Here is a 25746-nt window from a genome sequence, read left to right as displayed (position 1 = left end):
GAGGGGTGATTCAATTGAAGTATACAAGATCCTGAATGGCCTTGACAAGGTAGATGTCAAAAGGATGTTTCGTCTTGCAGGTGAGCCCAGAACTAGGGGGCATTGTTTTAAAATTAGGGATCACCCTTTTAGGACAGAGATGAGAAGAATGTTTTTCCCTCACAGGGTTGTGCAACTTTGGAACTCTCTGCCTCAGAAGGTGATGGAGGTGGGGGTCATTGAATATTTTTAAGGCAGAGATAGATAGATTATTGTTAGACAAGGGAATCAAAGGTTATCGGGGGTAAATGGAAATGTGGAAATCGAAACACAAGAAGATCAGCCATGATCCTATTGAATGGCAGAGCAGGCTCGAGGGGCCGAATTATTTACTCCTGTTCCTATTCCTTATATTCTAAAGTGATTATCCATAGGCTGCAATGCATTGCTGCAGCTTCCCTTTTATAGGGCGGTGTCTTTACAAAGAGAACTTGCCTGGAGCAAGTAGTTTGCTCTCAGCATTATTTGGCCCCCTTCAGTGTACAGGGGCTGCCGACAGCACTATAGAGAGCAACACAGAAGTACCCAGAGCCATGCTACAACCATGGTAATGTGGTGGGTATACCAGTTTGATATGCTTCTCACCTTAATCAGAAGCAGCATGGATAGGACACAAATCATGACCCCAGTGTCCCAAAACCAGACACACCGATTTCTACTCCTGGATCTGTGAGCAGAAGTGGCCTGAATAGGACCTCTGATGAATATCAGCTCACCAGTCACTTCATTACCTAGTGTCAACATAAGAGAACAGTTATATACGTAAAAGTTGATTATAAAATATAGTTCGGTGTAGAGTTTACAAATCATTTTTTTATATGTGAAGAGTTAGCATAATGTGTGACTACTGAATATACATAATTATATATTATTCTATACAGTATCTATATTATGCTATTACCGTTATGAAATTGCTTGTTTGGTTATCTGCCAAGAAGTTCAGTTGGCAATTAAAACTAACAAAATTATGGTTTTGGTGTTGTGTCATTCTGATACTTCCCAAAGATATAAAGAAATTTCTATGAAAGAATGAGACAGAAACAGTAACTAAAATAAGTGAAGAGCACACACCATAAAACTAAAACATAGGAGCAGAAGTTGGCCATCTGGCCCATCGAGTCGGTCCACCATTCAATCTGACCATGGCTGATCTGATAATCCTCAACTCCACTTTTGTGCTTTTTCCCCATAATCCTTGACTCCCTTACTGATTAAAAATCTGTCTATCTCCACCTTGATTATATTTAACGACCCAACCTCTACAGCCCTCTGCAGTAAAGAATTCCACAACTAGAGCATGCCTCCACCAGGCTGTGTTAACTCAATGTTATTACATTCATGCAATTTTTCCTTGAGGCTTTTCCTTGTGTGGTTGATGTTCTGTAACTACAAAGCTGAAAAAAAATATTTTTATTAAGTGCTTCCATCTCACTGAGGGGGCTTCAGGCCAATCCACACCCAACAACCTGTGCTGAAAACTTTGACAGCTGTGACAAATTCCATTATAGTAGCTCAGACAATCTACAACATTCTAAAACAATCAACAGCATTCTAAATGAAACAACCCACAATATTCTAAAGAAAAGTCAATTTGCCCTATCTCCCAATGTTAACGGACCTTTTAAAAAATATTCCAAGATCCAGATCCGGATCTGCATCTTTGCCAAAAACTAATCAGTTCTTGCTTAGACCATATCCTATCTGTGTACCAAGGTTGTAATTTGTCCATTAGTTTTTGAGATATATTGATTACAGACAAACAAGCAGGGGTGAAAACATTACCTTAGCCCACATTCAGTGGCAGAGGTAATAAATCCGAACTACAAGTTTATGTGCACAATATCTATGTGTCTGGACATCAGAGAAAATTTGAACAATCTTGAGGATGTAAAGAGCTGGGGCTCACTTGCAAGAGTAGACTGAGACACAAGCTAAAAGTATATCTAGGGTAAAAAGGATAAGAAAGCTCAAAAAACAAAACAGGAAGATCAGTGTATGTGACAGACATACTTTGGATGTGCAATCCTGGAAAGTGTTACTAGTTCCTGTTATCTTGCTTGACTTGCTATGGTTTTGTTACATTTTTCACAACAATGAGCTGCTGTGTATGGGATATTAGAATTGACATAGACATTATTATTAACCAACATTTTTACTGTTTTCCCAATCAGGTCTCCTCAATGTCCCTCTCAGCTGCTGGAGGACATTAAATCCTGTAGCAACATACTAATTCCCCTCCACTAATGGTAAAACTGACTGTCAATGGTATTTTTGAATGCCTGGAGTTTGCTCCAAATATTTAAATTAGACTGACCTTGGAAATTATCACATGGAATGCTCACCTTGGGTTGGCTGGGCAAAACTGCACTCTGTCCTATATCCATTTCAGGTTTCACTACACTAGAATTTTTCAGTCCTAGTTTTCTCACTTGGCATTAAGGCAATCAGAGACAGAAATCATCAGGGGCATGCGCTGTGTTTGCAGATTTCACCTCTTTAACTACATTTAAAAAATGGAGACAAGATTAACCCTCCTTTCCAATTTTGTTAAATTAAAGTAATTTTTCCATCTTAATGTAGGAAAGGAATTTTGCAACAATCTAATCTGCACAAGCCAAATGGTAGGGGGCAAACATTTTCTGACAGCATTGATGTTATTTTTGATTTTCAAATGAAATAATACTTTTACTTGTTTGAATCCTAAAGAGTCTGAGCGCCAGAGAACCTATCAGTTGGGATGAACTGTCTAGTGAAGCAGAGGAACTTATTAGTTATCCACTGAATTCCACTATTCGAGATAACCCAAGCGATCCATGCTCATCTTCTGTTTGTTCACGGAAAAAATCACCATGTCAGGTCAACAGGTAATGAAAGCACTAATAATTCTATAATTCTTTTTGCAGATAAAAGACCAGTTCCTTGGGTTAAAAATTGTAAATGTAATATCCTAGCACAAATTGTTTCATGCCTTTGCTATATGCACAACGACATCAACCTGCATTTATAAATGCCGTTAACACGGAAAACATACTTTTACATGAGGGGAGAAAGAACATAAAATAAGTCATAAGAATAATGGAATGGGCCATGGGATTTAATGGTGGAAAAAGAAGTAGAGAGATAAATGGGTTTAGGAGGGATAGCCAGCAAATTGAGCTGAGGGAGCCAAAGTATCTGCCTTCAATTGTGGGACAAAAGAAGGTGAGGAGATGCACAAAAGGTTAGATTTGAAGACTATAGTGTGCAGGACAGAGCAAATGGCTGGACAAAGCTGCAGAGATAGGGTGCAGTGAAAATATGGATGGATTTGAAAATGAGGACGATGCTTTTTAAATTCGTCTGGAACAATTGTAGGTCAGGACAGAGAGCTAATGGAGGTCAGTGAGAATAAAAATAGTGCTGGGGACGCAGCTATTTACAATCTATATTAATGACTTAGACAAAGAGACCAAGAGGAATTTATCCAATTTTGCTGACTGTGCAAATCTAGGTGGGAATGTAAGCTGTGAGGAGACCACAAAGAGGCTGCAAAGAGAGATAGGTTAAGTGAGTGAGCAGCCAGGAAGCAGATGGAGTACAATGTGGGGAAGCATGAGACTATTCACTTTGGTAGTAAGAATAGAAAAACAGAATATTTTTGAAATGCACTTCTAAATGTTTATGTTCAGAGAGACTTGAATGCACTTGTGCAAAGGACACAAAGGGCTGAATTTTACATGACAGTTTGGAAAAGATCCAGAGGCCGGAACGGGGAGTAAAATCAGAACGGAAGACACCGATTCAGAAATTGGATGTCTTCACGTCAGTTCTGCATTTTACCAATGGCAGCCGACATGGAGGATGAACTTCACACATTGACATGGCGGGTGAACAATTAAGGTACTTAGCAGGCTAATTGACAGCAATTTTATGGCACAATTTCAATTTTACTAATGGTACACAGGAACCAAGGGACTTCAGAGTCTTACCTGGTTAAAGGCGGCCCAAGCAAGCTGGAGCTCAGAGCTGGCTCTCTCCGGCAGCCATCAAGAGAGTCAGAATACTCTGCCAGGGAGGTAGGAGCAGTGCAGGCACCAGAACTGAAGAATGGAGGGGAGAAAATGTGCCAGCTCTGCAGGAGTGTGCTGCCAGGGTGCCATTGGGGCAGTGACACTTGATCCAAAGAAAAAGAGTGAGGGAAAGTTGGAGGGCAACCCTCTGGATGAAAGGTCAAAGAGAGATGATACCTGCTGTGGGCCCCATCCACTCAGGTTTTGGGGGCTGCCATTAAGAAGGAGGAGGAGCCGAGAGAAAGGGAGGTTTGGGCATTGGCGGGGGCACATCAGCACCTTCAGGGCCAGCCCTCGGGATCCACCGGAGATGGATGTGAGGGATCTTGACAGTCTGCGGCACATTGTTGCATCAAGGAGATGGCCAGCGCCCTGTTCAAGAGGCCAGTGAATATTTGCGCTACCGCACACTGATCCGGACAGTGAAGCTCAGAGGCCTATTGAGTTCAGGGCCATCACTGGATTCCCCCACATCCTGGGTGTGATTAATTGCAAGCATATCCCTTAAAGATATCAAGCCATCAAGGCCCCTACAGATCAGCCAATGGATTTCTTCAACCGCAATGGCGTCCATTCGCACAGTGGTCTGCGACTACCACAAACAAATCCTTTAGGTGTGAGCACTGTTCTGGCATGCAGCAACGATGCAAACATGCTTAGAAAGCCCCAGGTGGTCAATGTGTGCCTTCAAGGGATGCATACTGGGTCACAGTGAAGACATGGCCCCTTTCACCCATGAGAAACCTGTGCACGGATACAGGGTACAAAACCTGGCAGGAGTCAGCCGGAGCAACCATCAGGCAGGCAATAGGCCTACGGAAGATGTAATTCAGATGCCTCGATCAATCCGGTGGAATCTTTCAGCATGCACAGAGTATCATGGTGGTCTGCTGAGCACTACTCAACCTAGTGCTGCAGAGGAAGGAGTCATTGAACAATGAGGATATCATGGAGTGCAATGCCTCCTCCTAAAATGAGGATGTGATGGAGGTTGCTGACCAGTATTGCATAATGATCGACCCCATGGACCACAGCCAAGGTGCAATGAAATACGCACAAGGGAGGCTTGTGGCACAGTTACACATGGATTTCTTATAACCCTTACTACCTTTTCGAAATATATCAATAAAGCCTTACTTTAAGCAGCTCTGTCATCGCCTCCTTCATTTTACACTCTATTGCCAAGCACCCAGGTGCGCATTGGCACGGCTTGACTGCACAAAGCTTAGTTCATCGCTTCTAGCCCACTTAGAGAGCTAGGCTGTAAATGAAGTCCGAAACGGCAGCAAGAATTGGAAGGAGATGTAACAACAATGTATAAAACCTTTATTGAACTGCACAACAAAGACAAGGCTCAACATCTACATACTGTTCTCACAAGTCAATCCTGAATGCAACTAGATGCTCTTCTTAAATCTCTTATGTGTTCTCCTATGTGGTGCTCCCCCTGCCCTTGCAGCTGTGGTAGAGGCAGGCCTTCTGATTGGCTGCTTTGTGGCATGGGATGACCTTGGCGGCTATCCTCTGACTGCTTGAGTTCTGACAGGCCCCAGCATGCTGAGAGACTCCTAGAAATGTACAGAAGCCTCTTTTGTCATCGCCGCTACTGGAAATGCTGGTATCACTGACAGAGGAACTGATAAGCCATTGTCCACAACAGACACTCCTTGGGAGTAGCCCCTAGATGCAGAAGGCGCTCTTGTACCACCCTGCTGACCTGAGAAGCACGAGGAGCTGGAACAATTCCAGGCAACTCATCCCTCTCTTGCCTTGCAACTGCTGCATAGAGCTCATTGACAAGGCGATGCCATTCAGGTCTGCATGTATCTCTGGCATTCACTGAGTGGTCTGCTGGATCAGGTTCTCCATGCAGGTCACCAATGTCTCGCTAAAGTAAGTCATACATGCACACACCGCACTATAGCAGCGCTCATGGCTTGGATGGACTCCTGTACCCCATGCACAGAAGAGGCAGTGGAGGCTGGATTGAAAGTAAGTCTGAGATATCAATGGGGCTTGGCTGGCAGGCTACAACGAGGTGGGTGAAGGAGGTGGTAACCAATTTTGAGAGTCTGGGGAGTGAGTAACTTAAGTAAATTTTGCAAAGAAAAACCTAATATATATTTTTCAAGATATTTCCACCCAGTTGATGATCATGAAGTAGACAAATCATGATGAGGTTGACCAGAAATGTCTCTGTTAAAAAGTATTTTGTTTGTTAAATAGGTTTTATTTTGATCCAGTGAGCCACCCTGCTTGGGATAGAATTCAGGAGAGAGTCCAGAATCTACTGGCAAGTATTGATGCACAAGAAAAGGCCTCAGCGGTAAATATCTGTAGTTGGGTATGAAAGTTAAAAAAACGGAATTTAATTGTACATTTACATCCTAAAACAGAATATAGCCTTAAATAAAAAACAGAAGATGCTGGAAAAACTCAGCAGGTCTGGCAACGTCTGTGGAGAGAGATTCAGAGTTAACATTTCAAGTTAAATGACTCCTCTTCAAGTATAGCCTTAATTTTAAAGTAACATTTATATCAAAAAATGCAGGAATCAATGCATGGTAAATAAACATTATAGTAAATGGATTTAAGGTGGACAATTTCAGTTAATTTATTGAAAGCATGAGACCACCACACAATATCCCCTCTTGTCAAATTGTCAAACTCTTTGAGAATCTTTATATGGCAGATGGCATGCAAAATGAAAACCTTAAGTGATTTTGCGGAATGCACAATTCCACCGTGTTATTCCTGACCTTTGAGCATTTGCTGCACTAAAGTGGACAATTTTCCAGCCTCCTATATTGCATCTTAATGAACACATGAACCCCAAAAAAAGAAACACGGAGATGCAAGCAATGAGCGAAGAATTTTCTGGATTCCTAATATATTGACCTGAAGCACTAGTCGTACCACCTGAAGAATTATAGAACTCATGGTTACCATTAAGCAGTAACTGCAGGGAATAAACAGTCCCTAATATTACAGCAATAAACAATCCCTAATTTACAATAACAAAATCATTCATATATGAGGAGTAGATGATTATGTAATATGAGCTCTATACTACAAAAACTGTAGGTGGTGTTGTGGGGCACAGTGGCTGGCGTCCCTCCCTCTGAGCCAGAAGCCCTGGGTTCGATTCCCACCCCGGAACTTGATGACTAAGGAAGGTGCATTCTGAACCCAGCCAAGCAGGTTGAGAATCAACCTTCAAATCCTTCCAACAGACGTTAATGGCAGGAGATATGTGAAGGAGAGATTTCTGGTCAGCCATGTGATGGAAAGAATGCTAGAGCCTCTAACATCACTATCCATAGCTCCAGACTACAACATACATGTAAAAGTGCAAGACAGACTTCCTGAGTGAACTGTAACACACCACCACCACTACAAAAAAAGCATAGGAATGATGGAGAAGGAAGATGAATCAGAAGGAATGTATAAGTCAAATTAGGTATAGAAAGAAAAGTAAAGAGAAAGATTGAATTGGAAAAAAGAGACATCTTTAAAATCTCTAACAATTTTTGAAATACAGGAATGGCTATTTGGCTTTTTATCTTTCTGTGAAAGAGTGGTTGATTGGCATTGTATTAAGAATAATTCCATTATTAAAAAGGTATTTTATCCTGTTAAGTTCTAGCCTTAACTTGTGGCAGCAAGTGTAATGGACAATTAATCTCAAAATCTGGCAAGTTCTTAAAATTGAAGGAGAGGCTAATGGTGTTTAAAATCATAGATGCTCAGAAGTCCAGAATTAGGTGAGCACAAATATCCCAGTGGATTAGGGGGTTGAAAGAGATTATAGAAATTAGGAGGGCCGAAACCACGGAGTGATTTGAAAGCAAGAATTAAAATTTTAAAATCGTTCCACCTATTAGTTAATCAAATCATGGCCAACTTTGCTTTTGTTAACCAAGGTACATAGAATCTTCTTACCAAATACAAATAGAATCTTGCCTGAGAAAAATAAAAATGCTTATACATATTATGAGCATTGATAAGAACACAATAATGAAATCTGTAGTCAGGGAAAGTAATGTTTTGATTGTCGCATAGTAGTTGTAAGGAATGTAGCAAGCAAGATCTTCAATGCTACAGAATGCTAATGATTTGTGAAATTGATCTGTCCCTTAGAGGAATCTTAGTTTCAACTGCTCGCCATGCTGAGAAAAAAAGCAACATTTTCTATTCAGGACAGGTATGTTTCTTACAATGTTTCTAATCTAATGTGTGATTTAATTATGAAAGCAAAGTAAATGCATTGATTGAAATTGACAAGCACAATATTCCAGCTCATAGTATTAAGGCATATAATTCTGTGGTTGTAGCTGCTTTCACATATTGCCTAACTACAAATTTCAAACTGCCGCATCTTAATTAAGACAATAAACTAAGCTGCTAAATTGCAGAGCTAAAATATTTATCGCTTAATATCTAAGCAAGCAAATACTGTAATAAAGTAGTGCACTGACAGGAATAAGAACATCATAGCTGATTAGGAAAATGCAGATAAATGCTATGGAAAAAGATCAAGAAGCCCTGCTTTAGGGAACAATTGAGAGGAGATCATTGTCCAGAAGGTGGCAACACTTGGTACAAAAAAAAAGCTAAGAAACTGAAATGATTCTGTGAAATGAAGAGTTCGGCATAGATTTTTGTGTTCAATTGCAATGCCAGGAAGCCTTACAGAGGAAAATTTATGAAATTTTTTGAAATTAACGGTTTCAAAATTATGGGGTGGGTGATCTACTCTGCCAGATTATTGCCCAAATAGTGAAGACAAACATCTACCTCAATATTTCATAACTGTTCACTCACAAATGAATGGCAAAGTTGATAGTTGCCGCTGTTAGGATCTCTAGCTCATTGCAAGGATCTTATACTGTTATTGAATCAGAATATTTAGTATCTGTTAATAGTGCAGGATAAAAGTACCCATGCTGATCCAGATCTTTGTCACCTCCCAATGACTATTCCAATAATCTCCTGGCCAATCTCCTAACTTTCACTCTACTTTAATGTTGGCTCATTCAAAACTCTGATGTTTATACTCTATCCTACACCAAATCCTGCGAATCATTTCTGTACTCATTGACCTGCATTGGGTCCAATACCCCAAAGCCTCAAATTTAAGATTCTCATCTTTGTGTTTCATTCTCTCCATAGCATTGTTTTCCCCATCCCTCTAACCTCTCGCATACAATACTCTTTCCAAAATTTTACTGTTTGTGACTGAAGTGGCTTATGCACCCTTCTTTCCTCGCCCCACCATTGGTGACTGCATCTTCACCTGCCTTTGTCCTATACTTTGGATTCCCTCCTTAAATTCCTCCACCTCTTTCTTCCTTTCCTCCTTTAAGATACTCCTTAAAGCGCACCTCTTTGACTAAGCTTTAGGTCATGCTTCTTAATACAATATCTCCTTTGCCTCAGTGTCCATTTTTTTTAATTATGCCTCTGTAAAATGCCTTGAGATATTTTTCTATGCCAAATACATAAATACACTTTGTTGTTGATATTGTGCAATAGATTAAGTGACATCTGTCAAATATAGATGCATGATAATTGGCACTTTTATCACAAAACATTGTTAATATAAAAAAAATCCTCACATTTATATAGCAACTTTCAGAACCCCAAGATGTTCCAAAGTGCTTCACAGCCAATGTAGTACAGAAACCATTCTAGTGGAGAGAAACACAGCTACCATTTGTATATATCAAGGACCCACAAATGGCAATGAGATAAATGGCCAATGATCTGTTTTAATGATATTAGTTGATGGATATCTATTGTCAACCACATCAGTGATCTCTTGCTCTGCTTCAAATAGTGTCACAGTATCTTCCTGTCCACCTGAAAGAGCATCTTGGTTTAACGTCTCATTCTAAAGATGGTGGTGGGCTGGCTGTGAGCTACCTGCCTGCCTTCACAGCCATAGTTGATGGAGGACTTGTCACCAGTCTGTCAACTGTAGTTGCTGATGGTCTGGAACACAGGTCATCTACCCGCCCTTTCAACTGTGCCTGGTTGTAGTATAGCTCTGCACTGATATGACCAATGGGCTTCTTCTCTATCATGACTATTATGACAAGTTATTGACATACATCAACCAGCCAATGTAATGGGCTCATAAATTACCTGATGTGTTTTGTGTAGATCTCTTTTATAAAATGCAAACAGTGCTACTCAATTTCTGAAAATCATCTGTATTGAACAAGGGACTAGAAATTCATTTGTACACTTTTTTGCGTGTGAAGCAAGCAGAGATAACAGCTGCCACACCTAAACTGATGGGCAGGTGGACCACATGATATTGGTCCTCTTGCGTTATCAGAAAGGGACTTGCGTACTGTGAACACTAAGCATACCCCAGAAGTAGTTCCTACCACAGGGTACCTTACTCCCCTCCCATGGATAGCAGCTCTCTGCAACACAGCTCCTCCACATCTTAATTCAGATGTGGTAGAAAAATTTGTGAATAGACTTTGTGACTAAATCATATTGCCAATTCACTCTAATTTATTCAGTCCACCAACAGTTCAGTTCTTTTCGAGACACCCAATATGGTCAACCTTTCCTGATTCTTTTTACTTTTCCTTATCAGCTTGTTGGCACGAAGACTGGACACCAGATGCTCTGAAAATCATCAAATCATTTCTGACCTTACAGTCCATCAAACAGGATTTAACTGGCCAAATCATAGTTGGGCACTTTTCAACTGCCTTTGATCTGATTGGGACAGTTCACTTCAAACCTTTACAAATGGGGCCTTTGTGATGACAACAAATTACCTTATGGACATCTCCGAACCTTGTACCATATTTATGAATCATGCACATTAACCAAACTATCTCTACACATTTTGCATGCTGGTGATGACAATGATGTACAATGGCAGAAATTGTATGTCAAATCTGCATATGCAAAAAATAAGTAAATAATTCTAATCAAGAAAGAAACTCGCATTTATCATACGAGATTAGCTTATTGTGTCAGATATTTCTAGGATTATTACTTTAATTATGGCCTTTTAAAGAAAGCTCTTTGCTGCTTGGGTGTTCTTTAAATCTTTAGTTGATGGTTTTTATATGTATCTTTAACTATTATGAGTTCTTGCTTGTCAAATTTTACAGATAAATTGATTTTTTAATGCAAGTGGAATAGTTGTATGCAAGTGTTCGTTTCCCTTGAGATATAAAGCATCATAATTTAATATAAAACTTACTATTTAATTCTTTTGACAGCATGCTATGGACAAGACCACTAACAAGAAATTTTCCTGGATTCTACTGGTGCTACAAAACTTGGACAAATAAAGCAAGAACAAATTTGTCAACGATGTGTAATGTAATTCTCTTATCTGCTGCTATTTAACTTAATTATTCAGACATAGCTGCTGTTAGTAACCTAAAGACCATTGCAGTGCACTAGTGCACCATATTATAGCTGACTGACTTGCTTTTGTATCAAATGGATTCTTTAACGAATTTTTAGTTTGCTGCAATTAATTACTTTGGATTAAACCATAAACTGTATCAATGTGCAATTTCAGGAAGTACAATTTAATGATGCACTAACACAGAAAAAATTTGTTTCCATGCCCTCAAAAAGCCCAATTACTGATTAATGTCATTTGACGGAAGACAACAGAATAAACTATCAGTAGATTGTCAGCTCAGCACTGTTCAAGAGGCCACTCAATACAAAGTTCTTTCCAACTAAATGATTTACTGATTTAATGTGCCACATTTAATGCATAGCTTTTCTTTTTAGGCAGTTCACCTTAACGCAAGGGCATGCATTCCATTCTTATTTATAGTCTGTCAGAAAAGGAATGGTGTGGGTAACTCATTTAATTCACATCAGTATCAATAGCTAAGAATATCTCTTCCCTGGCCCTTAAGTAATTTACAGCATCTGCAGTTAGGTGAAAAGCTGACTGTCCAATTTCAGTTGTCTGTCCTAGTTTTGCTATGAATATTGTACTACCAAGTCAGAACTTCGCAATTATAAACAATAATATTTTAACTTTGTATTGCTGGTTAGGTTAATTTAGTTGGGCTGTACTGTCAAAGGATACCACCCCTCTTCATCCATTGAAGGAAAGTGTCATTTTTAGGCGATCACAACGTTTTATTCTCCAAACGTTTCACTTAGAATATTTTTTCATATATCGAAAATCAAACGTCTATGCGCTACCACATTTGCCATTGTTTGAGATAATACAAGCCAAATAAGAAGTCAAGTGCAATTACTAGAATACTGTGCTTAGTTTTGAAATGTTATTGCCTGAAATATAAGAGCAGCCTAATGGTGGGGTGCAGAAAAATGGTGATTCAGATGGATGTTGAGGATCCAGAGATGATAATGTGCTTCTTAGCTCCAGTAATGATGCAGTGTTGCAAGCACTGGCTCACCCCATTATCTAGGACATTAGCCTGAGTGTGACTGTTCTCCTGCTGTGGAGCTGAGGTCTTGTACACAAGTTATGACAAAAACCCTTAAGGGCCTCAGATATTGTGCAAAACCAGATATTGTGTTTGACTCATCTCCCACGCCTCTGCCTCACACCTTCCTCTCCCTCCCAGAACTATGATAGGGTCACCCTTGTCCTCACTTTCCACCCCACCAGCCTCCACATTCAAAGGATCATCCTCCACCATTTCTGCCAACTCCAGCATAATGCCACCACCAAACACATCCTCCCCTCACCACACCCCACCCCCCCCACCCCCCATTAGCATTCCATAGGGACCGTTCCCTCTGGTACACCCTAGTCCACTCCTCCATCACCCCAAAACCTCATCCCCTTCCCTCAGCACTTTCCCATGCAACCGCAGAAGGTGCAACAGCTGCCCCTTTACCTCCTCCCTCCTCACCGCCCAAGGGCCCAAGCGCTCCTTTCAGGCGAAGCAGCGCGTCACTTGCACCTCCTTCAATTTGGTCCATTGCATTCGTTGCTCCCAATGCAGTCTCCTCTACATTGGAGAGACCAAACGCAGACTGGGTGACTGCTTTGCGGAACATCTTCGGTCTGTCTGCAAGCATGGCCCAGACCTCCCTGTCACTTGCCATTTCAACACACCATCCTGTTCACATGCCCACATATCTGTCCTTGGCCTGCTGCAATGTTCCAGTAAAGCCCAATGCAAGCTGGAGGAACAGCACCTCATCTTCCTATTAAGCACTTTACAGCCTTCTGGACTTAACATTGAGTTCAACAACTTCAGACCATGAACTCTCTCCTCTATCTTCACCCCTTTTTTCAAAATTCATTTTTATTTTTATTCATTGTTTTATTTCCTTTTTTTATCCCCCATTTTATCCCATTTTCGATCCTTTTTCCCCACCATCGCCTCCTCCTCCCACCCAACCCCCACAAGGGACATCTGTTACTTGTTCATGTTGTTCTTTCCAGAGGGCTTACCCTTGTTCTGCTATTATCAAATTCTGCTTTCTCACCTTTGCCACTATCAGCACCTTTCTTAGCCCTTACCACTACCAGTAACACTCCCTTTGTCTTGTGTCCATGATATCTTTGTCAATCTCTCCTTTGCCCACACCTATCACTGGCTTTCTATCCAGCTTCACCTGCTCCAACCCCCTTAAACAGTTTCAAATTTCATCACATTTCTACTTCTCTGTAGCTCTGAAGAAGGGTCATACAGACTTGAAACATCAACTCTGTTTCTCTCTCCACAGATGCTGTCAGACCTGCTGAGTTTTTCTAGCATTTTCTGTGTTTGTTTGGGAGCCCAGCATGTTGCCCTGCTCAGACCTCAGATAAAAAATAGCAGTCAGGCTAGAGATGACATCACCAGGACCTGATCTGCACATTGGAAGCAAGAACCTGCCAGCTTTCAGCAGGTGTCCTTGCCACTTGGAATTTAAAACCACAGTTGATCAGATGAGAGTAGGAAGCAAGTGAGTAAATCCCCCACTACATTTTAATTGTCCTTTGCCCTATTTTGTGCCAAGTGGGTGGAAAGATATTATTTTTACTTTCCAATATAAATTTGTTTTTAAAGGACCTCAGTTAAAGTATTTTGGGTTTTAGGTTGTACAAACTGAAAGAAGGTTACCATAGATCAGCAGGCTATGGACGAGATGTGCAAACCTTGGCACCTGTCAACAACTGAAAACAACTGCCTCAACTTCCTGTGGGTCAGCTGGAAGCCTGGTGCTAAACTTTGCCACTTGCAGGCAAATACCAACATTGAACTGCACTTCCCTTAATTTTTATGTTTGTGGCTTCCCCTAACAACAAGATAGTAAACAGATATAACAATCCTACGTTTTCTTTTATTTCCCATTGAACAACTTGGGAAGGTGCCCAATGTTACCATGCTGCTGCACTTCTCAAAGTACTAAAGGTCAATGATGGTTTGATGTTTAAAGATTTAAGCATGACACAGTTTCCATTGTAAGTTGCAGCTGAGATGTGTAACCTGCTGAAGTGTTGGCATCCATGAGATGCAACAAACAAGTTGTAAATTTGTTTGAGAGCTTGACCTGGGCAAGTGATCAGGTTGAAAGGCAACGTTTTGCTACTCTTGCACCATCAACCTGATGCATGATATTGTTGGTTAATATAATATTGCCAGGTTTCTCATAGTATACACCTCTTTTTGAAGAGGTAACAGAGAGGGCTGATGGGATAATACTGTTTATGTGTTGTACAAGAACTTCCAAAAGGCTGCACATCAGACTTGTGAGCAAAGTCATAGCTCATGGAATAAAAGGGACAGTAGCAACATGGATATGAAATTGGCTGAATGACAGGAAACAGAGTAGTGGTTAGTGGATGTCTTTTGGACTGGAAGAAGGTTTGCAATGGAGCTCTGCAGGCTTCCTCCGCCTCCACTGTGGATGTAGGGGGAACGCCAAGACATAGCGGTAGCGTTAAGAAGGTTAAGAAGGTGTAGTTGCACCGCATGGGCACAGGTGTTAATGACTTGTACATAATGTTCACTATTGTAAATAAACTTTCAAGAATGTCTCCTTGCCTATGGCTCCTTGTTGTGATGAGCAGTGATCATGTCATTCAGATGTGAAACCTTAGTTCCTGCACAAGCTAAAGGCAGGTGTCTCAGTCTAGGTTCTCTTCCCTGTGCAGTGTGTAACCTTCAGACCAAAGTGATGGTCCGGCTTCACACTCACTGGACACATCAGTGATGTCTGCACCTCGATGGCGCTTGTCATTGCTGCCAGAATGTCGTGGGCAGGTGTCACAGAGTTCCGTCATTCTCTCTGTGTGTGCTCAGCACATTTAAGATGAAGCTGGCCCCCCATTTTGTCAGCATCTGTGTCTGGTGACGGTGTGATCCTGAAGGAGCCAGGCGCTGAAGGCTGCCAAAGGATCAGGTGCACTTAAAGTTTCACAGCTGCGTCTCCATGATATGACCCTGATCACAAAGCGCAAGCAAGTTGCCCTCAGCCAGACAGGAGTCAGACATTCACAGAGACAATGTGAAGATCTATGAAGTGACCTCACTGCATGTTGTCATCATCCTCCTGGAATTTTGCAACTATTAGGGCCTCCGCTGCATCTCCATGACATAAACCTGAGCACTGAGGATACGGGGCTGCCATCAGCCACACAAGAGTCAAATGTGTGAACAGTCCTCACTGCATCTCATCGTCATCCTCCATGAATCTTGAGGCTATTAGGGCCTTACGAGCGCGCCTACCTCACCTGACCAGTGCGCTGGCCTCATTGCTGGCATCCTCACCTTCGAGGACTTCATTATCCTCATCCACTTTGATATCCTCCTCATTGGAGGAGACATGAAGCTCTTCCATCTCCTCCTCAGCCAGGTCCTCCCACCGTTGCAGCACCAGGTTGTGTAGCACACAGCAAGCAACAATGATAAGCAACACCCTCTGGGGATTGTATTACAGTGCTCCATTGGACCTGTTGAGGCACCAGAACCTCATTTTCAGTATGCCTATCGTTTGCTCCACCAAAGTCCGGGTTGTGGCTTGAACTTCGTTGGACTGTCTCTCTGCTGCAGTCTGAGGCCTCCGCACAGGCATCATCAGCCACGTCCTCTGTCCCCGAGGAGCCAACCCTGCAGACTCTCTGGACTCTGGAAGATGTCAGGGATCTGAGACCTGCTAAGGATGTAGGATTCATGTGCAGACCAGTGGGATGTATTTTCGGTGGTTCCAGACCAGCTGAACTTTCAGTGAGTGGAAGCCCTTGCAGTTGATGTAGTTGACTGCTTGTTGCCACAGAGATTTAAGTGCAGTCGATGGCATCCTGCACCTATGGGAAACCTGAGATCTGTGCAAATCCCAGCACTCTTGCTTCCTGGCTTTCCTGATCTGATCAAAATGCGCAAAGGTCTGTGCCTTCGCAAAGATGATATCCACGACCTCCTGGATGCACTTGTGGGTGGAGGCTTGCGAGATCCCGCACAGGTTACCTGTGGAGCCCTGAAAGCCACTGGCGTAAAAATTGAACACTGTGGTCACTTTCACGGCCGCTGACAATGGATGCCCTCCATGTCCCTGTGGCATCAAATCCTGCAGTAGTTGGCATTTGTGACCGACCAGTTCCCTAGACATGCACAGTCTTCAGCGACACTGGTTCTCGGTCATCTGTAGGAATGACAAGTGCCATCTGTAGACCTGGGTCTAGCAAGATGCCTGCAAACGACGGCTCGCTGTGGATTTTCAGCTGTGTGTGCAAGAGTCTCTGCCACACTTTCATCTTGAGGTTGGTGATCCTCCCATTGGCGAGCTAGGTGCCTCTTTTGCACTTTTCTCCTCTCTGCTCCCTGTAAGCCATGAGGCATACTACCAGATCACCAGTCTCCATGATCCTGATGTTCTCCTCCTGCAGGATCAAAGAGAGAGATGCATGGGTTAGCATATATGACCTAAGGACCTCTCTTGGTTGAGTCTCAAAGCCCCTTCACGCATGCCAGAGAGTGCTGACCACCACTTGGGTGGCCAGTGTGTAGTGCATTTCATGGCTGTCCGAACCCCCACCCACCCCCGCCCTACCCCACCTGACCGTTTGGCAGCAGCTTCGGCCACTGGACTGCATGCTGGGCTCTCAGCTCAGGCACTGGCATTCTCCTAACCCACACTGCAAGGCTGCACTGTTAGCTTGAACCATGGGGGAGACTGGTCCAAACCTTCATAAAGACATTGCAAGGGACTCTGAGCATCTCCACCCATGACTGCGCCATGGCGCTTTCGCAAGGGGATTCTATAACTTGGCCAGTCATCCAGTTGTTTGCAGCCCCCTAAAATGCACGATAATTTGCAGTCTGTGCCCATGGAGTGAAAAGTTCTGGAGCATTTAGTGGCGCATTCATGCTTTTGTGTTGCTTGAGTGGGCAGAAATACTTTAGAGGCCTGACTCCAAGCATGTCAGTGGAGCTGCTGCTGAATGATGCAGAAGAGTGCTCACTTTTGGCAAGCTTCCCCAAGTGCATGGCTGCTTCCCTCACCCTCCCTGCCCCCCAGCCCCTTCCACCAGCATGTGCCTTTGTACTTCCTTGAGTCTGTTTTGCCTTGTCGCACCGCCCCCCCCCCCCTCCCCCCCCACCCCCGCCCACCCCAGCCCCGCCAGCACCGGAGGCCTTGCCCCAGCACCACACTGAAAGCCAGCCAGGAAAAAGCAACTTGCCTATGCAACACCCCCGAATGCGCAGCACCCCTTCCTTGATCTCCTACAGGTGATCCTCACAAGTGCTGCTCAAAGTTGTGTACTCACCTCCAAATTCCCCTTGAAGTTCAGCTCGTCAGGTGCACACCTTTTAAAGGCAGTCATAACTCACGCTATTTTGAAGTCATGCTGACCTGGAAGGTAAATTTGACTTAGGGAGTTGATTCCGGCATGCGAGCACAGTGATGGGATGCAAATGAATTAAAATTAAATTCCCGATGTTGGACCATGGGCAACATTGCTCGCCATTGACAGGCAGAGTGTACGATCGCAAACTGGTTTCCCAATGGCATAAAACCGATTTTTGGCCTTCTCGCCATATTGTCCGCTCACGCTCGCCATGACGCCCGCTGCCAAAGGGACCGGAAGTTTCCGCCCAATATAAAGTAAAGGACACAATTCTAAAGGAGGTACAGGAGAAGAGGAACTTGAGTGTATTTCTTCAAAAGTCATTAAATATGGCAGGACAGGTTGAGAGATAGGTTAATAAAGCATACAGTATCCTAGGCTTTATTCATAGGGGTATAGAGTACAAGAGCAAGGAGGTTATGTTAAGCTTGTATAAAACATTGACTTGGCCTCAACCAGAGTATTGCGTCCAGTTATGGATGCCAAACTTTAGGAAAGATGTGAAGGCATTAGAGAGAGTGCAGAAAAGATTCACAAGAAAGGTTCCAGGGATAAGGAACTTTAGTTATGTATACAGATTGGAGAAGTTGGGACTGTTTTGCTCAGAGAAGAGAAGGTTGAGAGGAGATTTGATAGAGATATTCAAAATCATGAGGGTCCTGGACAGAATAGGTGGGGAAAAAAACTGTTCTTCTGGTGGAAGGATCAAGAATGCGAGGGCACAGATTTAAGGTTTTTGGTTAAAGAAGCAATGGAGACATGAGAAACTAAGTGGTTAAGATTTGGAATGCACTGCCTGAGAATGTGATGGAGGCAGTTTCAATCAAGGCATTCAAGAGAGAATTGGATTATTTGAAAAGTAAGAATGTGCTTGGTTAAGGGAGAAGGTGGGGAATGGCACTAGGTGCATTGCTCATTCGGAGAGCTAGCGCAAACACAATGGGCCAAATGACCTTCTGCTATGCTGTAGCAATTCGGTGATTCTATGATACCATCTCTTCCACATCTGTACCAGCACCTTGAAGACACTGTACACAATAATCAGCTCTCCTTCCACCCTCCATCCAGCATGGTGCTCTGCCACCTCATGGAAAGAGAGCTCTTGAATGCCCACTTCAAAATCATCTTTTACAGAACCACATTGACATTATCAAATATCAAGAAGGAGCTCAAGGCCTGCAGTGCTCCACAGTTGGCTTGAAGTTTAGGGTTGTTTTGGAACTGTTCATTTTTTGACCCTCAAGTTTTTTTTGGCACCCTACCATTTTATTTCTTCATCCCTCACAGAAGGCCTGGTTAGAGGTGGATGTTCGATTTACATCCTCACAATTTTCAGCTCCATTACGGTTAGTGGAGCGTGAAATCAAACAAATGCAAGTTGGGCAGCTAACCCGAATGTGCCCAATCTCACCTGGGTTGGTTAGGTTAAAATCTGAGCTACAGACTTCGGAAAAGCTGTATATTTTTTAAAATATTTAAAGTATATACTTTTTTTATTCATTCACGGGATGTGGACTTCGCTGGTTCAGCCAGTATTTCTTGCCCATCCGTAGTTGCCCTTGAGAAGGTGGTGGTGAGCTGCCTCTTGAACCGCTGCAGTCCCTGTGGTGTAGGTAGACCCACAATGCTTTTAGGAAGGGAGTTCCAGTATTTTGACCCAGCGACAGTGAAGGAACAATGATATATTTCCAAGTCAGGATGCTGAATGACTTGGAGGGGAACTTACAGTTGGTGGTGTTCCCATCTATCTGCTGCCCTTGCCCTGCTAGATGATAGTGGTCGTGGATTTGGAAGGTGCTGTCGATGGACCTTTGGTGAATTTCTGCAGCGCATCTTGTAGATGGTACACACTGTTGTTAATGTGCGTCGGTGGTGGAGAGAGTGAATGTTTGTGGAAAAGGTGAGAATCAATTGGGCTGCTTTGTCCTGGGCGGTGTCAAACTTCTTGAGTGTTGTGGGAGCTGCACTCATCCAGGCAAGTGGGGATATTCCATCACACTCCTGACTTGTAGATGGTGGAAAGGCTTTAGGGAGTCATGAGGTGAGTTACTCGGCGCTGGATTCCTAGCCTCTGACCTGCTCTTGTAGCCACAGTATGTATATGGCTAGCCCAGTTCAGTTGCTGGTCAATGGTAACCCACAGGATGTTGATAGTGGGGGATTCAGTGATGGTAAAGCCATTGAACATCAAAGGATGATGGTTAGATTCTCTCTTGTTGGAGATGGTCATTGCCTGACACTTGTGTGGCGCGAATGTTACTTGCCACTTGTCAGTCCAAGCCTGGATATTGTCCAAGTCTTGCTGCATTTGGTCATGGACTGCTTCAGCATTTGAGGAGTTAGGAATGGTGCTGAACATTGTGTAATCATCAGCCAACATCCCCACTTCTAATAAGAACAAAAGAACATAAAAACTAGGAGCAGGAGTAGGCAATTCAGCCCCTCAAGCCTGCCCCGCCATTCAATCCGATCATGGCTGATCTCATTTCGGCCTCAACTCCAATTTCCCACCTTCTCCCCTTAATCTTTCAACCCGTTACTAATTAAAAATCTGTCTACCTCCCCCTTAAATTTACTCAGCATCCCGGCATCCACTGCACTCTGAGGTAGTGAATTCCACAGATGCACGACCCTTTGAGAAAAGTAATTCCTCCTCATCTCTGATTTAAATCTACCACCCCTTAGCCTAAAACTATGGCCTCTCGTTCTAGAATGCCCCACAAGGGGAAACATTCGCTCCACATCTACTTTGTCTATCCCCTTTAGCATCTTTTATACCTCAAATAGATCTCCTCTCATCCTTCTAAACTCTAGCGAGTATAGGCCTAAACTGCTCAATCTCTCCTCATAAGACAAGCCCCGCATCTCTGGAATCAGTCTAGTGGACCTCCCCTGAACCGTCTCCAATACAACTACATCCTTCCTCAAGTAAGGGGACCAAAGCTGTGCACAGTACTCCAGGTGTGGTCTCACCAATGCCTTGAACAGTTGCAACAACACTTCCCTATTTTTATACTCTATTCTTTTCGCAAGAAATGCCAAAAGGAAGGTGATTGATGAAGCTGCTGAAGATGATTGGACCAAGGGCACTACCCTGAGGAACTCGTGCAGTGATGTCCTGGAGCTGAGATGACTGACCTCCAATAACCACAACCATCATGTTTTGTGCTAGATATGACTCCCATTAACTCCAGTTTTTCTAGGGCTCCTTGATGCCACACTTGGTCAAATGCGGCCTTGATGTCAAGGGCAGTCACTCTAAGCTCACCTCTGGAGTTCAGCTCTTTTGTCCATATTTGAACCAAGGCTGTAATGAGGTCAGGAGCTGAGTGGCCCTGGCAGAACCCAAACTGGGCGTAAGTGAGCAGGTTATTACTAAGCAAGTGCCACTTGATAGCACTGTTGATGACCCCTTCCATTACTTTACTGATGATCGAGAGTAGACTGATGGGACGGTAATTGGCTGGGTTGGATTTGTCTTACTTTTTGTGTACAGGACATTCCTGGGCAATTTTCCACATAGCCGGGTAGATGCCAGTGTTGGTAGCTGTACTGGAACAGCTTCGCTAGGGGAACGGGAAATCCTGGAGCACAAGTCTATTGCAAGAATATTATCAGATCCCATAGCCTTTGCAGTATCCAGTGCCTTCAGGCATTTCTTGATATCACGTGGAGTGAATCGAATTGGCTGGAGACTGGCATCTTTGATGCTGGGGACCTCTGGAGGAGGCCGTGATGGATCATCCACTTGACATTTCTAGCTGAAGATGATTCAGCCTTATCTTTTGCACTAACATGCTGGGTTCCTCCACCATTGAGGATGAGGATATTTGAGGAGCCTCCTCCAGTGAATTGTTTACCACCATTCATGACTGAATGTGGCAGGACTGCAGAGCCTAGATCTGATCTGTTGGCTGTGGGATCGCTTAGCTCTGTCTATCACTTGCTGCTTATGGTGTGTGGCATGCAAGCTTCACTAGGTTAACACTTCATTTTTAGGCATGCTTGGTGCTGCTCTTCATTGAACCAGGATTAATCCCCAGGCTTGATGGTAATGGTAGAGTGGGGGATATGCTGGGCCATGAGGTTACAGATTGTGTTCGAGTACAATTGAGCTGCTGTTGATGGCCCACAGCACCTCATGGATGCCCAGCCTTAAGTTGCTAGATCTGTTTGAAATCTATTCCATTTAGCACGATGGTTGTGTCACACAACATGATGGAGGGTATCCTCAATGTGAAGGCAGGACTTCATCTCCACAACAGCATTGCAGTGGTCACTCCTACTGTCATGGACAGATGCATCTGCAGCAGGCAGGTTGGTGATATGATGTCAAGTTGGTTCGGTTCCCTCACCACCTGCCGTAGACCCAGTCTACCGGCTATGTCATTTAGGACTCGGCCAGTGGTGATGCTACCAAACCACTCTTGGTGATGGACATTGAAGGCTCCCATCCAGAGTACATTCTGCACCCTCAGCACTTCCTCCAAGTGATGCTCTACATTGAGGAGCACTGTTCATCAGCATAGTGTGGTATGTGGTAATCAGCAGGAGGTTTCCTTGCAATGAGACTTCATGGGGCCTGGGGTCAATGTGGAGGACTGCCAGGGCAATTCCCTCCAAACTGTATACCACTGTGCTGCCACCTCTGCTGGGTCAGTCCTGCCGCTGAGACAGACATACCCAGGGATGGTGATTTCTGCGACATTATCGATAAGATATGATTCCATGAACATGAATATGTCAGGCTGTTGCTCGACTAATCTGGGAGACAGCTCTCTTGGCACTAGCCCCAGATGTTAGTAAGCAGAACTTCGCAGGGCCAACACGTTGTCATTCGTCTGTCCAGTTTCATTCCTTTTTTGAGGCTTTGTAGTGGTTTGATACAACTGAGTGACTTGTTAGGCCATTTTAGAGGACATTTAGGCTAGGCCAGACCAGGTCTGGCATCATTAGACTTTTAATTCCAGATTGTTATTGGATTCAATTTCCTCTATCTGCCATTGTGGGATTTGAACCCAGGTCCCCAGAGCATTACCCTGGGCCTCGGGATTAACAAGTCCAGCAACAATACCACTACGCCATTGCCTCCCACATAAAACATATACATATAAAGATAAATTTTAAAAGATACCCTGTCCCTGCAGTGAAGTCACCGCCTCCCTACAATTTTTCCCAATAGCTCTGCAGCAAGATTGCAGTCCATAATCCAGCCTGCTCTACAATGCACAACAAGGGTCAATATCATGAGCACATTTTTTAAAAATTACTTGGCTTTACATAACTTTGCAAAGTCAGCTGTTTGCTCTGCTGATCTACCAGAAGATATCCTGATGCTGTGCAACTAGAAGCACATTGTCAGCCCTAGAAAGACATGTCATTGCAAACTGGAAAGCTACTGAAATCTTTGTAAAAAAAGAATTGTTTTGGAGACATATAAGGTCAAATGTACGAAACCAAACATTTATATTAAAGAAAAAAGGCAGTAATTGAAAAAAACATTTGCCTCACAAATTTTCAAACTTTCCATAATATTTTAATTCTTCTAGCCCAAGTTTCTCCACAAAACATTGTATACTTCGGTACATTTATTTAAGCATTTCTTGTCACACACTGAAGCTGAATAGACACTTACTATCACTATTGCCACTAATACATTGGGAATAATGTTTTGTAATGAGAAAATATTCCAAAATGACAAAGACAAATATTAAATTAAAGGTTAAAAATTATTTAATATTTATGTCTATCTTCCCTTAATTTGTCTCTTTTTCCCCCATTGGCTCCAAATAGCAAAAAGCAGGGCACAAGATAAGTCATCAGTGGCTGAGGTAGAAGGACCAAAGTAGTTCAGCTTGACAGCAAGTCTTCTTATAGACATTAATATCCAAAATGACAAATGCTAATGTATCCAATAAACTCCATGGATGGCTGGGAATTCTGTTTTGTAATGCTTCAGCAGAGCAGAACTCCAAGAACTTTGGGTTCTTTTTCCTATTATACTTGGCTATTAACTTGTATATAAATGTAACATTAGAATTCAAAGTTTGGATTCTGAAACAAAAACAGAAAATGCTGGAAAAACTCAGCAGGTCTAACAGCATCTGTGGAGAGAAAAACAGTTAACGTTTCGAGTCCCTGTGACTTCTTCAGAGCTCTGAAGAGCTCTGTTCTGAAGAAGAGTCATAAGGACTCGAAACCTTGATTCTGTTTTTCTCTCCACAGATGCTGTTAGACCTGCTGAGTTTTTCCAGCATTTTCTATATCTGTTTGTTTTCTTTTCTTTATTAATAATAAAGTTTGCCTGTTTAACTTGCAATAACCAGTGCAGGTTGGGAACACATTTAATATGGTTTAAAAGTTAAATATTTGTGGAGATTCGATGTTACTTGCATTATCTATCTTTTAATTATTTGTCTTATTTTCTCCAATAGTGGTATTCTGCGGCGTTTTTCATATATGCTGTTTATTATGTAAGAATTGTAATTGTCTCTCAAAATGTTACTATTTTGCAGAAGTAGCATGCATGTTTGAATGGCAGGAGAGATCAAAAAAGTATTTAACAAACATTCACTTTATAATCATGATTAATATAGCCAGTCCAGGATCACATAAAGTTAAAAATGTTCATCTACAAGACAAACCCAGGTGAATCTCCAATGTATCAAGCTTTAAAATGTAACATTACTTGTTCGTTTTATTAATTATTTGTCATTGTGGTTTTTATTTACTCATGTTTAAAATAGAATCAAAATATGCGTCTCAGTCAGTATGGATTTTTGCAAAGATACAATTATTTGTATATTTATAAAATAAATGTTAACATGCAAAGTGCCACTGATGCAAAGCTTTTGGTTAATATTCTTTATACAAAGGTTTCCATCTTTTCCTTTATTGGTTTTTAAATTATTGCAATGATTTAATGGATTTAGTGGCCCAAACAGAATTCCTTTGAAATGAGAAGAGTAATTGCAAGGGATCAATCACATTACCGGGAGATGGATTTTCATGAGTCGAAGACCTTTAGAAATGGCGAAGCGACCCCCGATCCAGAAGTGCTGCCCCCATTTCCGACAGATTCCATTTTCGCCGGTAGGGGACTGGGGGCATAGCATGACTCACGCAGGAGGGAAACCAAACTTAGCAAGGCTATTTGAAGTTGGTTCTGAGTTCAAACAGACCCCATTTATTCTGTGACAAGGGCCTTCTCCTGCAGCTTGGGAGCCTCAAATATATGTAGGAGACGTAAATGCTCATGAAGGGCAGATAAGGTATGCAAAACTCTCAAGCTGTGAAGTTATTTAAATCCCCAGCCCTTTAAATTCTTTTAAGAAACAGCCTCCCTGTGGCAGAGAGAGTTGAAAAAATCTGTTCTAGCAGTTACAGTGGCTGTTTGTGAACATTACCCAGAGGGCTATCATATTATTATTAATGCTTGGCTGCTTTCCGCAAACTACAATACCCCCAGTAGGATTGGCAGTTTGATCGACAGCTCAAAGAGGTCATTAAAGGATTTGTTCTATTTGACATGGGGTTATGAATACAAGTCTATTTGTTTTGATAAGAGATTAAGTATTTGAGGGTGTTTTAAAGTTTTGGATGAGTTTTCATGAATTGGAGTATCTTTATTAATATAGTGAAGGCTGTAATAGATATTTAGACCTTTATTTAATCTCAACATCATCCCATTTCAACCTGAGGTCTACCTATGGTGGATACTGACATGGAGGTTGTAAGGGAAGTGAGGGTGGGCAGGGAGCAGGGATTGTCATGAATTGGCATTAAGTTGACATGGAGGCTATAAGGGACCATGGGAGTAGGTGGGAATGGATTGCATTA

The 25746-nt window shown here is 42.6% G+C and overlaps 1 long non-coding RNA gene across 1 annotated transcript in view; it reads left to right on the top strand.

The window, feature by feature from the left end:
- The window catches only part of LOC144690558 (uncharacterized), a 29047-nt gene extending 26172 nt beyond the window's left edge, over positions 1 to 2875 (top strand). Inside the window, exon 3 of the long non-coding RNA XR_013578905.1 lies at positions 2746 to 2875. This is a non-coding gene — a long non-coding RNA (uncharacterized LOC144690558). The remainder of the gene's footprint in view (positions 1 to 2745) is intronic.
- The last annotated feature ends 22871 nt before the right edge of the window (positions 2876 to 25746 follow it).

Source organism: Cetorhinus maximus, chromosome 2 (genome assembly GCF_964194155.1).
Source record: "Cetorhinus maximus chromosome 2, sCetMax3.hap1.1, whole genome shotgun sequence".
NCBI classification, from domain to species: domain Eukaryota; kingdom Metazoa; phylum Chordata; class Chondrichthyes; order Lamniformes; family Cetorhinidae; genus Cetorhinus; species Cetorhinus maximus.
Note: the sequence above shows the minus strand (reverse complement) of the source record. Positions and strands in the feature narration are given on the sequence as shown.